The sequence below is a fragment of the Borostomias antarcticus genome (genome assembly GCF_949987555.1).
Source record: "Borostomias antarcticus genome assembly, chromosome: 23".
Classification (NCBI taxonomy): Eukaryota; Metazoa; Chordata; class Actinopteri; order Stomiiformes; family Stomiidae; genus Borostomias; species Borostomias antarcticus.
Window position 1 is genome coordinate 15,392,834 of NC_140256.1, and position 11,728 is coordinate 15,404,561.

The window sequence follows — 11,728 nt, forward strand, 5'->3', positions numbered from 1 at the left end:
CAGTAGTCAGCAGTGTTGGGCTCGTTACTCAAAAAATGTAATATATTACTTATTGCTCATTACCCTTTTTAAAAGTAATATCGTTACTTTACTTATTACTCCCAGCCAAATGTAACTAGTTACTTATGTAATATATTACTTTCCATATTGACTACCTTTTGCAGCGTGCTCATCACGGTCCGGTTCTCTTTCCACCAACTTCATGTTGCTGTGTTGTCGTAGCAAATGTTTCAGGAGATTTGAGGTGGTGTTTCTGGCACAAGAAAGAGTCTTAGTAGAACTTACACACAGTTTACACTTGACAACATTCTTGTTGTCTTTCAGTTCCAGGAAATCGAAATAGTGTGCGTATTTCCAGCCATGGAATGTTAACGTCGTCATGTTCAAATAGCTACGCTCGCTCGCTGCTTGCCTGGTAATGTGACGGGACGTGATATGAGCGGAACGTTCTTCAATCTGAAATCAAAACTTTATTTCACCCTTTGTAAAACGAAAATAAATAAACAGAGCAGGCCTATGACAAAAGTAATGCAGTAGCGAGCTTTCTGGGGGCAAGTAACTGTAATATTATTACTGAAATGTGATTAGTAACTCGCTACACCCCTCGTTACTGGAAAAAGTAATATTATTACTGTAGCGCGTTACTAGTAACGCGTTACTGCCCAACACTGGTAGTCAGTATAGTGCAAAGATGCAGGGGGCGGGGGAGAGAGTCAGAGGGGAGAGAGTCAGAGGGGAGAGATTTAGAGAGGAGAGAGTCAGAGGGGAGAGAGTCAGAGGGGAGAGAGTCAGAGGGGAGAGAGTCAGAGGGGAGAGAGTCAGAGGGGAGAGAGTCAGAGGAGAGAGTCAGAGGGGAGAGAGTCAGAGGGGAGAGAGTCAGAGGGGCCTGGATGGAGGGCGGGGTCTGGAGGGAGGGCGGGGCCTGGGGGAGGGCGGGGACTGGGGGAGGGCGGGGCCTGGAGGGAGGGCGGGGCCTGGGGGAGGGCGGGGCCTGGAGGGAGGACGGGGCCTGGAGTGAGGGCGGGGCCTGGAGGGGGAAGGGCCTGGAGGTAGGGTGGGGCCTGGAGGGAGGGCGGGGCCTGGAGGGGGCGGGGCCTGGAGGGAGGGTGGGGCCTGGAGGGAGGGCGGGGCCTGGAGGGAGGGCGGGGTCTGGAGGGGGGCGGGGCCTGGAGGGAGGGCGGGGCGCAGCCGATCACCTTCTCTCCCCCCCCCCCCCCCCCGATCACCCGCCGTTAATTACTCTGGTCCTTGACTGTAGCGGTGGGGAACCAGGTGGTGATGGAGACGTGAGGATGGACTCGATGATGGAGGTGTAGAATTGAACCATCATAGTCAGAGTCAGAGTGGAGCTGAGTTCTTCCTGAAGTCGTCCACCATTCCCACTGTCTTTAGAGCGTTGAGCTCCAGGTTGTTCCAGCTGCACCAGGACAGCAGCTGCTCATTCTCCCACCTGCAGGCGGACTCGTCCCCATAGAGATGAGTCCTATGAGGGGGGTGTCGTCTGCTAACTTGAAGTGCTTCATGGACTGATGGCTGGAGGTGCAGCTGTTCGTGTGTAGTGAGAATAGTAGGGGGAAAGAACTGAGGCCCCTAATTAGCCTTAGACCATCCTGATCTTGCAAGCTTATATTATTTTTCTCTACACAGATCTGGTGCGTCAGGTTAATAGCAAGGCTTTTAGAGAATTTAAGGAGTGAAATCAATTACTCTCTTTCAACAGAATTTCTTGTGCTATACTTGTAAGGAATATGTGGATGACTTGAGCAGAATACCGCGGGTGGTTTTGGAGGTGATCACATGCATTTTGGGGACCATATGGCACCTGGACATAGAGGTTGGGGAAAGATAATTATTAATAAAAGGCTGTTAATCTTGCTCCCATTATGAAGTGATCCTACCTCTGATTTCTTTATCCAGGAAGCTGGCGTCAGACTGATTGTGATTGGACAATCTGCCCATCGCCATATAGAGGTATCTCATATTTGCAACAGCTCAGGTATTTATTTTCCTGTTTGTTATTTTGGGTGTCATATCCCTTTAATGGTGCCTTGCCTGATGTCTTGCAGCAGTTCTGCTCACTGACGGGATACCCTCATGAAATCTATGTGGACCCAGAGAGATGCATTCACAAAAAGCTTGGCATGCGACGAGGGGATGTATTTGTGGAATCAGGTGAAAAAGTCAGCACTTAATTGTGACTACTACACACACAAATGTGTGCTCTGTACCACTATACTGTAACAATGTAATTATGGTTACACATTTATACATTGTGTGTGTGCGTGTGTGTGTGTATGTGTGTATGTGTGTGTGTTTAGCCAACCCAAGCCCTCATGTGAAGTCAGATTAATGGGATAATCCTAATCCTTATACCCGCTTCTCTGGCGTTTTCCCGCCATGAACTAAACCCATAAAGCCCTGATATGGGTAGCCTAATGCGCTACACAAGATAAAGAACTGATATGCTGTTATTGAATGATGACAAGTGAGCTAAATCTGTTCTAAAGCATACATGTTTGTATATGGTGATGATGATACACTTCTACACCTCCATCATGGAGTCCCTCCTCACCTCCTCCATCACCACCTGGTTCTTCACCGCCACAGACAAGGCTCAACTGAGTATCATCCGCTCTGCTCAGAGGCTGATTGGCTGCAACCAGCCTCATAAACAAGGCCATGCTAGACTACGGATAGTCAACTGCCAAATTGGGAATCTTATAATATCTAGCTGTATACCTAGGACTGTAATGGGGAAATAATGAGTGTTGATAAGATATTGTAAGTATAAGATATTATAAGGATAAGATATTGTAAGGATAAGATATTGTAAGGATAAGCAATAACTACAATTCCAATGTACGTGTACCTGTAGGGCTACTTGTTACATATGGTGAAATAAACGTTCTGTTCTATTCTATTCACGGCCCGTGTCCCCCTCTTACTTCCCCCTCTGACTCTCTCCCTTCTGACTCTCTCCCTTCTGACTCCCCCCTCTGACTTCCCCCTCTGACTCTCTCCCCTCTGACTCCCCCCTCTGACTCTCTCCCTTCTGACTCCCCCCTCTGACTCTCTCCCTTCTGACTTCCCCCTCTGACTCTCTCCCTTCTGACTTCCCCCTCTGACTCTCTCCCTTCTGACTCCCCCCATCTGACTCCCCCCCTCTTACTCTCCCCTCTGACTCTTTCCTCTGACTCTCTCCGGTCGCCTCCTCTCACCTTTGCGCTTCATTCTCACTTTATGCATGCATCGCGAACATTCCCAAATCGAGTGGCGAGATCTCCGGTCTGCAGTGCGGAATGTCCGAGCTTTTCAGAGCATTAATTCAACATCCTTGGGTTGTTGTGCTGGCGTGTCATCCGAGGGACAGCTGTATTCCAGGGCAGCAGTTTTTCCAATGGTGACGTTGAGCAGGGCAAGTTCTGATCCTCTGTGACGTAGCATAATGGTTCGGCCACCCCTCTGCTTCTACTTCACTAAAAAAACATTCTATTTGCCTCCGATTAAAGCAAGTCGCGTCTGCATGACAAATATAGTGACGATGACTGAATTTGCATCTTGCCTATGCAGGCTCCCGAACAATCCGAGATATGAAACTTTATTTACAATATCAGTTATGGACAATGGCATACACATCAGTATGGCAAATCAGCAGATTACATCATTATATTCCAAAAGCCGCCAATGGTCACAAAGTCAACATAAACAGTCTAGTCCTGCAGTATTACCCCAAATAGTCCTAAACTGGATCCCGATTCACGTCCACTACCGTGTCACTCCCATCCCAGCCGTAGACCTGTAATGTGTTCTGTGATGCCAAGTCTACGCTACCCTACTTTGCCAAGCAAGACAGACCATAACAACAAAGATGGCGAGAGCCGAGGCACACTGCTATTGATGCCGGCCAGGGGCGGGGGGCAGCTTGGCATGGGCTACAAGCGGGCTACACATGGATTATCCTTGGCCTGGCGCTGAGGTCCACAGTCCGCTGCACTCCGGCCATCTGTAGGAGCCAGGGGATGGGCATGTGGTCCAGACGGATCAGGTCCAAATGGGCAAAATGCACCTCAGAGCCTGCGGAGCGAGAGACAGCCAGTCACAGCACAGCCAACCACACCGCTCACTCACACTCTGCTTCGCTCACACAGAACGTGAGCCTGTGGAACCAGGACGGTCGTACGAGTCAGAGAGGAACAGCTCCAGCACAGGGAGCAGAGGAGAGGTCAGCAGGCTTACCAATGACCTTGCACAGCACAAGCTGTGACATTTTTTGAGAATTGCTCGTTGCACACTTATCGTACACAACTTTGCGAATGGCATAATCACTTGTAGTAAGGCATTACCTGGGCCTGCTATGAGGGCCCCCCCTTGTTGAAGGGGGTCTCCTTGGAAGTCGAACACTTGACTGGTCATGGCCCTCCACATGCTCTTCATATGGCCCACCAACATGCCTGACTTCATATGAGGGCTTGGGTTGGCTAAACACACACACATACACACAATGTATAAATGTGTAACCATAATTACATTGTTACAGTATAGTGGTACACAGCACACATTTGTGTGTGTACTAGTCACAATTAAGTGCTGACTTTTTCACCTTATTCCACAAATACATCCCCTCGTCGCATGCCAAGCTTCTTGTGAATGCATCTCTCTGGGTCCACATAGATTTCATGAGGGTATCCCGTCAGTGAGCAGAACTGCTGCAAGACATCAGGCAAGGCACCATTAAAGGGATATGACACCCAAAATAACAAACAGGAAAATAAATAACTGAGCTGTTGCAAATATGAGATACCTCTATATGGCGATGGGCAGATTGTCCAATCACAATCAGTCTGATGCCAGCTTCCTGGATAAAGACATCAGAGGTAGGATCACTTCATAATGGGAGCAAGATTAACAGCCTTTTATTAATAATTATCTTTCCCCAACCTCTATGTCCAGGTGTCATATGGTCCCCAAAATGCATGTGCTCACCTCCAAAACCTCCCGAGGTATTCTGCTCAAGTCATCCACATATTCCTTACAAGTATAGCACAAGAAATTCTGTTGAAAGAGATTAATTGATTTTACTCCTTAAATTCTCTTAAAGCCTGGCTATTAACCTGACGCACCAGATCTGTGTAGAGAAAAATAATATAAGCTTGCAAGATCAGGATGGTCTAAGGCTAATTAGGGGCCTCAGTTCTTTCCCCCTACTATTCTCACTACACATGAACAGCTGCACCTCCAGCCATCAGTCCATGAAGCTCTTGAAGTTAGCAGACGACACCCCCCTCATAGGACTCATCTCTATGGGGACGAGTCTGCCTGCAGGTGGGAGAATGAGCAGCTGCTGTCCTGGTGCAGCTGGAACAACCTGGAGCTCAACGCTCTAAAGACAGTGGGAATGGTGGACGACTTCAGGAAGAACTCAGCTCCACTCTGACTCTGACTATGATGGTTCAATTCTACACCTCCATCAGAGTCCATCCTCACGTCTCCATCACCACCTGGTTCCCCACCGCTACAGTCAAGGACCAGAGTAATTAACGACGGGTGATCGGGGGGGGGGGGGGGGGGGAGAGAAGGTGATCGGCTGCGCCCCGCCCTCCCTCCAGGCCCCGCCCTCCCTCCAGACCCCGCCCTCCCTCCAGGCCCCGCCCCCTCCAGGCCCCGCCCTCCCTCCAGGCCACACCCTACCTCCAGGCCCTGCCCCCTCGAGGCCTCGCCCTCCCTCAAGGTCCTGCCCCCTCCAGGCCCCGCCCTCCCTCCAGGCCCTGCCCCCCCTCTAGACCCCGCCCTCCCTCCAGGCCCCGCCCTCCCTCCACGCCCTGCCCCCTCCAGGCCCCGCCCTCCCTCCAGGCCCCGCCCTCCCCCCGGCCCCGCCCTCCCTCCAGGCCCCACCCTACCTCCAGGCCCTGCCCCCTCCAGGCCCCGCCCTCCCTCCAGGCCCTGCCCCCTCCAGGCCCCGCCCTCCCTCCAGGCCCTGCCCCCTCCAGGCCCCGTCCTCCCTCCAGGCCCCGCCCTCCCCCAGGCCCCGCCCTCCCTCCAGGCCCCGCCCTCCCCCAGGCCCCGCCCTCCCTCCAGGCCCCGCCCTCCCCCAGTCCCCGCCGTCCCCCAGGCCCCGCCCTCCCTCCAGACCCCGCCCTCCCTCCAGACCCAGCCCTCCATCCAGGCCCCGCCCCCTCCAGGCCCCGCCCTCCCCCAGGCCCCGCCCTCCCTCCAGGCTCTGCAAGATTTCAGGGCGCTGAAGCGGGCCAGAAAGATCATGGTCGACCCCTCCCACCGGGCTATGGCCTCTTCACACCACCCCCCTATGGCAGGAGGCTGCGGTCCTCACAGACTAAAACTGTCCGACACAGAAACAGCCTTTTCCCCTCGGCCATCAGCCTCATCAACAAGGCTCCCCTCTGACTCTCTCCCCTCTGACTCTCTCCCCTCTGACTCTCTCCCCTCTGACTCTCTCTCCTCTGACTCTCTCCCCTCTGAGTCTCTCTCCTCTGACTCTCTCCCCTCTGACTCTCTCCCCTCTGACTCTCTCCCCTCTGACTCTCTCCCCTCTGACTCTCTCCCCTCTGACTCTCTCTCCTCTGACTCTCTCCCCTCTGACTCTCTCCTCTGACTCTCTCCCCTCTGACTCTCTCCCCTCTGACTCTCTCCCCTCTGACTCTCTCTCCTCTGACTCTCTCCCCTCTGACTCTCTCTCCTCTGACTCTCTCTCCTCTGACTCTCTCCCCTCTGACTCTCTCCTCTGACTCTCTCCCCTCTGACTCTCTCCTCTGACTCTCTCCCCTCTGACTCTCTCCTCTGACTCTCTCCCCTCTGACTCTCTCCCCTCTGACTCTCTCCCCTCTGACTCTCTCCCCTCTGACTCTCTCTCCTCTGACTCTCTCTCCTCTGACTCTCTCCCCTCTGACTCTCTCCCCTCTGACTCTCTCCTCTGACTCTCTCCCCTCTGACTCTCTCCCCTCTGACTCTCTACTCTCTGACTCTCTCCCCTCTGACTCTCTCCCCTCTGACTCTCTCCCCCGCCCCCTGCATCTTTGCACTATACTGACTACTGCACTCACTCTTTTGTAGTCCAATTGCACTGCTAGTTTTGCACTGTGTTTGTATCTTGCACTGTCCTGTCCTGTCCTTGCACTTGTCCATTATTGTATTGTTGTAAAGCACCACAGTGTTGCAAAAAAAAAAAAATCCTATTTAGGCTATGTATAGTACAAATGGCAACAAATTAATTCTGATTCTGACCCGGTCCTAGATCTGTGATTGGAGGCTGCAGGCAAAGCCGCAAAATGTAAGTAAGTAAGTAAGCAAATATTCATTGGCTCTACTCAAAAGTGAATCATCCAGTTCATAACCTGCTCGAGATTATCATGACTACTGTATGTTACTATATTTATAAATTCAGAATTATTGCTTATGCTTTCATAAGGATGAAAGGTGGAACATGAGGTCACTTTGTCCCTGTAGGAAAATAAATTGTATTAGAAAAAATATTGTAGGTAAAGGTGAGGTACTGTATGTTTGTTGTGACCAAAAATAGAAAAAAAAATCAGACAAATAAAGCCACAGTGTGGTGTGTTAGTTCCGAAAGGGAACGTTTTTGGTGACAAAAACAAATTCATCTCACATTATCCAACTGGGTGCACCCCACAGATAAGAGCACACACCATAATATTCTAATATTATGAGAAAAGGAACTAGAATGTCATGAAGATTCTAGAGATGATGTCACAGCTTTCTCCTATGACATAAGAATTGTTGCCATAACAATGACAACACACCATAGGTCTTTGGAACATTCTGAAGATTCATAACACAAACCTCACCAAAGTGCAGACACTATTGAATTTCCTCTGAACTTTTGTGACTTCCCCGATGGCTTTTGGTCGTTTAAAGATTCTCATTGCAGCTGTTCTCTTAGTGGCGCTGATCAAGACTGAGCCTCCAGATATTGAGGCCTTCAGAGACGCCTTGATGCCTCCTATGGTCCCTAAACAATGGGCTGCTACTCCACCGGTTAGAGTGGACCAGGTCTTCATCACCCTCCACTTTGACTTCCTGGCCTTCTCCACCTTCATCGGCCTGACAGAGACAGACATGAAGACACGCAACACCCACCAGAGGACAGGAGAAGCCCTGGTCACTGAGACATCCCTGGCGCAGGAGACTGAGCTCAGAAGCTCTGAGGAAGGAGCAGTGATGGAGACCCTGCCCGTCTCCTCCAGCAAGACCAGGGCTCTGGGCGCTGGGACACAGATGGACACCAGCATGTTCTGGGACCTCTCAGCTAAGGCCTTGGATGGAATATCCTCTGTTGTGGGAGGACCGGCCCTAGCAGCAATCTGCTGTCTTCTGGGAGGAATCGGCCTGCTCTTTGGGATTACCATCAGGGCAGTCCTCCAGGTAGACTGGGCACCATGGAAGGGCTTTGAGGACCCAGGGGGGGCAGACAAGGCAATGGGAGGAGATGGATGATTAAACATTGCAGTAATTTAATTCCTTAATACTAGTTGTGTCCTCTCCTCAGGTTAAAAGCAGAGTGGACCAGGGACTGGGACAGGACAGAATGACGGACCAGAAGAGCAATACTTGTGTTGCTGAAAGCCCACTGGTGCCACGCCTTCAGCGCTGCCCGAACAAGAGAGCCAGACAGTCAAAGAGGAGGGGCTGAGGGGCCTGCTGATGACCATGTGACCACCAGCCCTTCAGCTGCAGGGAAGACCAGCATGACTGTCTCTCTCACTAAGGGAGACTGCAAATTAGAAATAAACAGCATATTTTATTGGCAAAAAAGATTTGCGGTCTGTACTTCAATCAGGAATCATTTGAGGCCCCATCAACACATAAACAAGTGATATTGCCTATATCAAAAGATGAGGAATTTAAAATGAAATGCACAAGCCAAAAAGATTAATTCAGACTACTCCTTCTTTCCTTCACAGTTACCTCTATAATCTAATCTATACCTCTAATATCTGCACCGGGATTCTATAGCAGTGCCACAATCACCATGTGCTGTGTGCATCACTAAGGGGATGAAAGAGCATTAAACCAAATTAATGGGATAATCCTAATCCTTATACCCGCTTCTCTGGCGTTTTCCCGCCATGAACTAAACCCATAAAGCCCTGATATGGGTAGCCTAATACACTACACAAGATAAAGAACTGATATGCTGTTATTGAATGATGACAAGTGAGCTAAATCTGTTCTAAAGCATACATGTTTGTATATGGTGATGATGATACACTTCTACACCTCCATCATGGAGTCCCTCCTCACCTCCTCCATCACCACCTGGTTCTTCACCGCCACAGACAAGGCTCAACTGAGTATCATCCGCTCTGCTCAGAGGCTGATTGGCTGCAACCAGCCTCATAAACAAGGCCAAGCTAGACTACGGATAGTCAACTGCCAAATTGGGAACCTTATAATATCTAGCTGCATACCTAGGACTGTAATGGGGAAATAATGAGTGCTGATAAGATATTGTAAGGATAAGATATTATAAGGATAAGATATTGTAAGGATAAGATATTGTAAGGATAAGCAATAACTACAATTCCAATGTACGTGTACCTGTAGGGCTACTTGTTACATATGGTGAAATAAACGTTCTGTTCTATTCTATTCACGGCCCGTGTCCCCCTCTGACTTCCCCCTCTGACTCTCTCCCTTCTGACTCCCCCCTCTGACTCTCTCCCTTCTGACTCCCCCCACCTGACTCTCTCCCCTCTGACTCTTTCCCTTCTGACTCCCCCCTCTGACTTCTCCCTCTGACTCTCTCCCTTCTGACTTCCCCCTCTGACTCTCTCCCCTCTGACTCCCCCCTCTGACTCCCCCCTCTGACTCTCTCCCTTCTGACTCCCCCCTCTGACTCTCTCCCTTCTGACTTCCCCCTCTGACTCACTCCCTTCTGACTTCCCCCTCTGACTCTCTCCCTTCTGACTTCCCCCTCTGACTCTCTCCCTTCTGACTCCCCCCTCTGACTCTCTCCCTTCTGACTTCCCCCTCTGACTCTCTCCCTTCTGACTCCCCCCATCTGACTCCCCCCCTCTTACTCTCCCCTCTGACTCTCTTCTCTGACTCTCTCCGGTCGCCTCCTCTCGCCTTTGCGCTTCATTCTCACTTCATGCATGCATCGCGAACATTCCCAAATCGAGTGGCGAGATCTCCGGTCTGCAGTGCGGAATGTCCGAGCTTTTCAGAGCATTAATTCGACATGCTTGGGTTGTTGTGCTGGCGTGTCATCCGAGGGACAGCTGTATTCCAGGGCAGCAGTTTTTCCAATGGTGACGTTGAGCAGGGCAAGTTCTGATCCTCTGTGACGTAGCCTAATGGTTCGGCCACCCCTCTGCTTCTACTTCACTGCAAAAACATTCTATTTGCCTCCGATTAAAGCAAGTCGCGTCTGCATGACAAATATAGTGACGATGACTGAATTTGCATCTTGCCTATGCAGGCTCCCGAACAATCGGAGATATGAAACTTTATTTACAATATCAGTTATGGACAATGGCATACACATCAGTATGGCAAATCAGCAGATTACATCATTATATTCCAAAAGCCGCCAATGGTCACAAAGTCAACATAAACAGTCTAGTCCTGCAGTATAACCCCAAATAGTCCTAAACTGGATCCCGATTCACGTCCACTACCGTGTCACTCCCATCCCAGCCGTAGACCTGTAATGTGTTCTGTGATGCCAAGTCTACGCTACCCTACTTTGCCAAGCAAGACAGACCATAACAACAAAGATGGCGAGAGCCAAGGCACACTGCTATTGATGCCGGCCAGGGGCGGGGGGCAGCTTGGCATGGGCTACAAGCGGGCTACACATGGATTATCCTTGGCCTGGCGCTGAGGTCCACAGTCCGCTGCACTCCGGCCAAATGTAGGAGCCAGGGGATGGGCATGTGGTCCAGACGGTTCAGGTCCAAATGGGCAAAATGCACCTCAGAGCCTGCGGAGCGAGAGACAGCCAGTCACAGCACAGCCAACCACGCCGCTCACTCTCATTCTGCTTCGCTCACACAGAACGTGAGCTTGTGGAACCAGGACGGTCGTACGAGTCAGAGAGGAACAGCACCAGCACAGGGAGCAGAGGAGAGGTCAGCAGGCTTACCAATGACCTTGCACAGCACAAGCTGTGACATTTTTGGAGAATTGCTCGTTGCACACTTATCGTACACAACTTTGCGAATGGCATAATCACTTGTAGTAAGGCATTACCTGGGCCTGCTATGAGGGCCCCCCCTTGTTGAAGGGGGTCTCCTTGGAAGTCGAACACTTGACTGGTCATGGCCCTCCACATGCTCTTCATATGGCCCACCAACATGCCTGACTTCACATGAGGGCTTGGGTTGGCTAAACACACACACACACACACACACACACACACACACACACACACACACACACACAATGTATAAATGTGTAATCATAATTACATTCTTACAGTATAGTGGTACACAGCACACATTTGTGTGTGTACTAGTCACAATTATGTGCTGACTTTTTCACCTGATTCCACAAATACATCCCCTCGTCGCATGCCAAGCTTTTTGTGAATGAATCTCTCTGGGTCCACATAGATTTCATGAGGGTATCCCGTCAGTGAGCAGAACTGCTGCAAGACATCAGGCAAGGCACCATTAAAGGGATATGACACCCAAAATAACAAACAGGAAAATAAATAACTGAGCTGTTGCAAATATGAGATACCTCTATT

The 11,728-nt window shown here is 50.5% G+C and overlaps 1 pseudogene across 1 annotated transcript; it reads right to left on the reverse strand.

Annotated features, from left to right (window-relative positions):
- Positions 1 to 3,943: 3,943 nt before the first annotated feature.
- Positions 3,944 to 5,478, reverse strand: LOC311324409 (peroxiredoxin-like 2C; annotated as a pseudogene). The gene is made up of 6 exons: positions 5,461 to 5,478; positions 4,984 to 5,052; positions 4,802 to 4,855; positions 4,601 to 4,706; positions 4,344 to 4,478; positions 3,944 to 4,074 (listed from the first exon to the last, which is right to left on the reverse strand). The product of its transcript is annotated as a peroxiredoxin-like 2C (transcript).
- Positions 5,479 to 11,728: the final 6,250 nt, after the last annotated feature.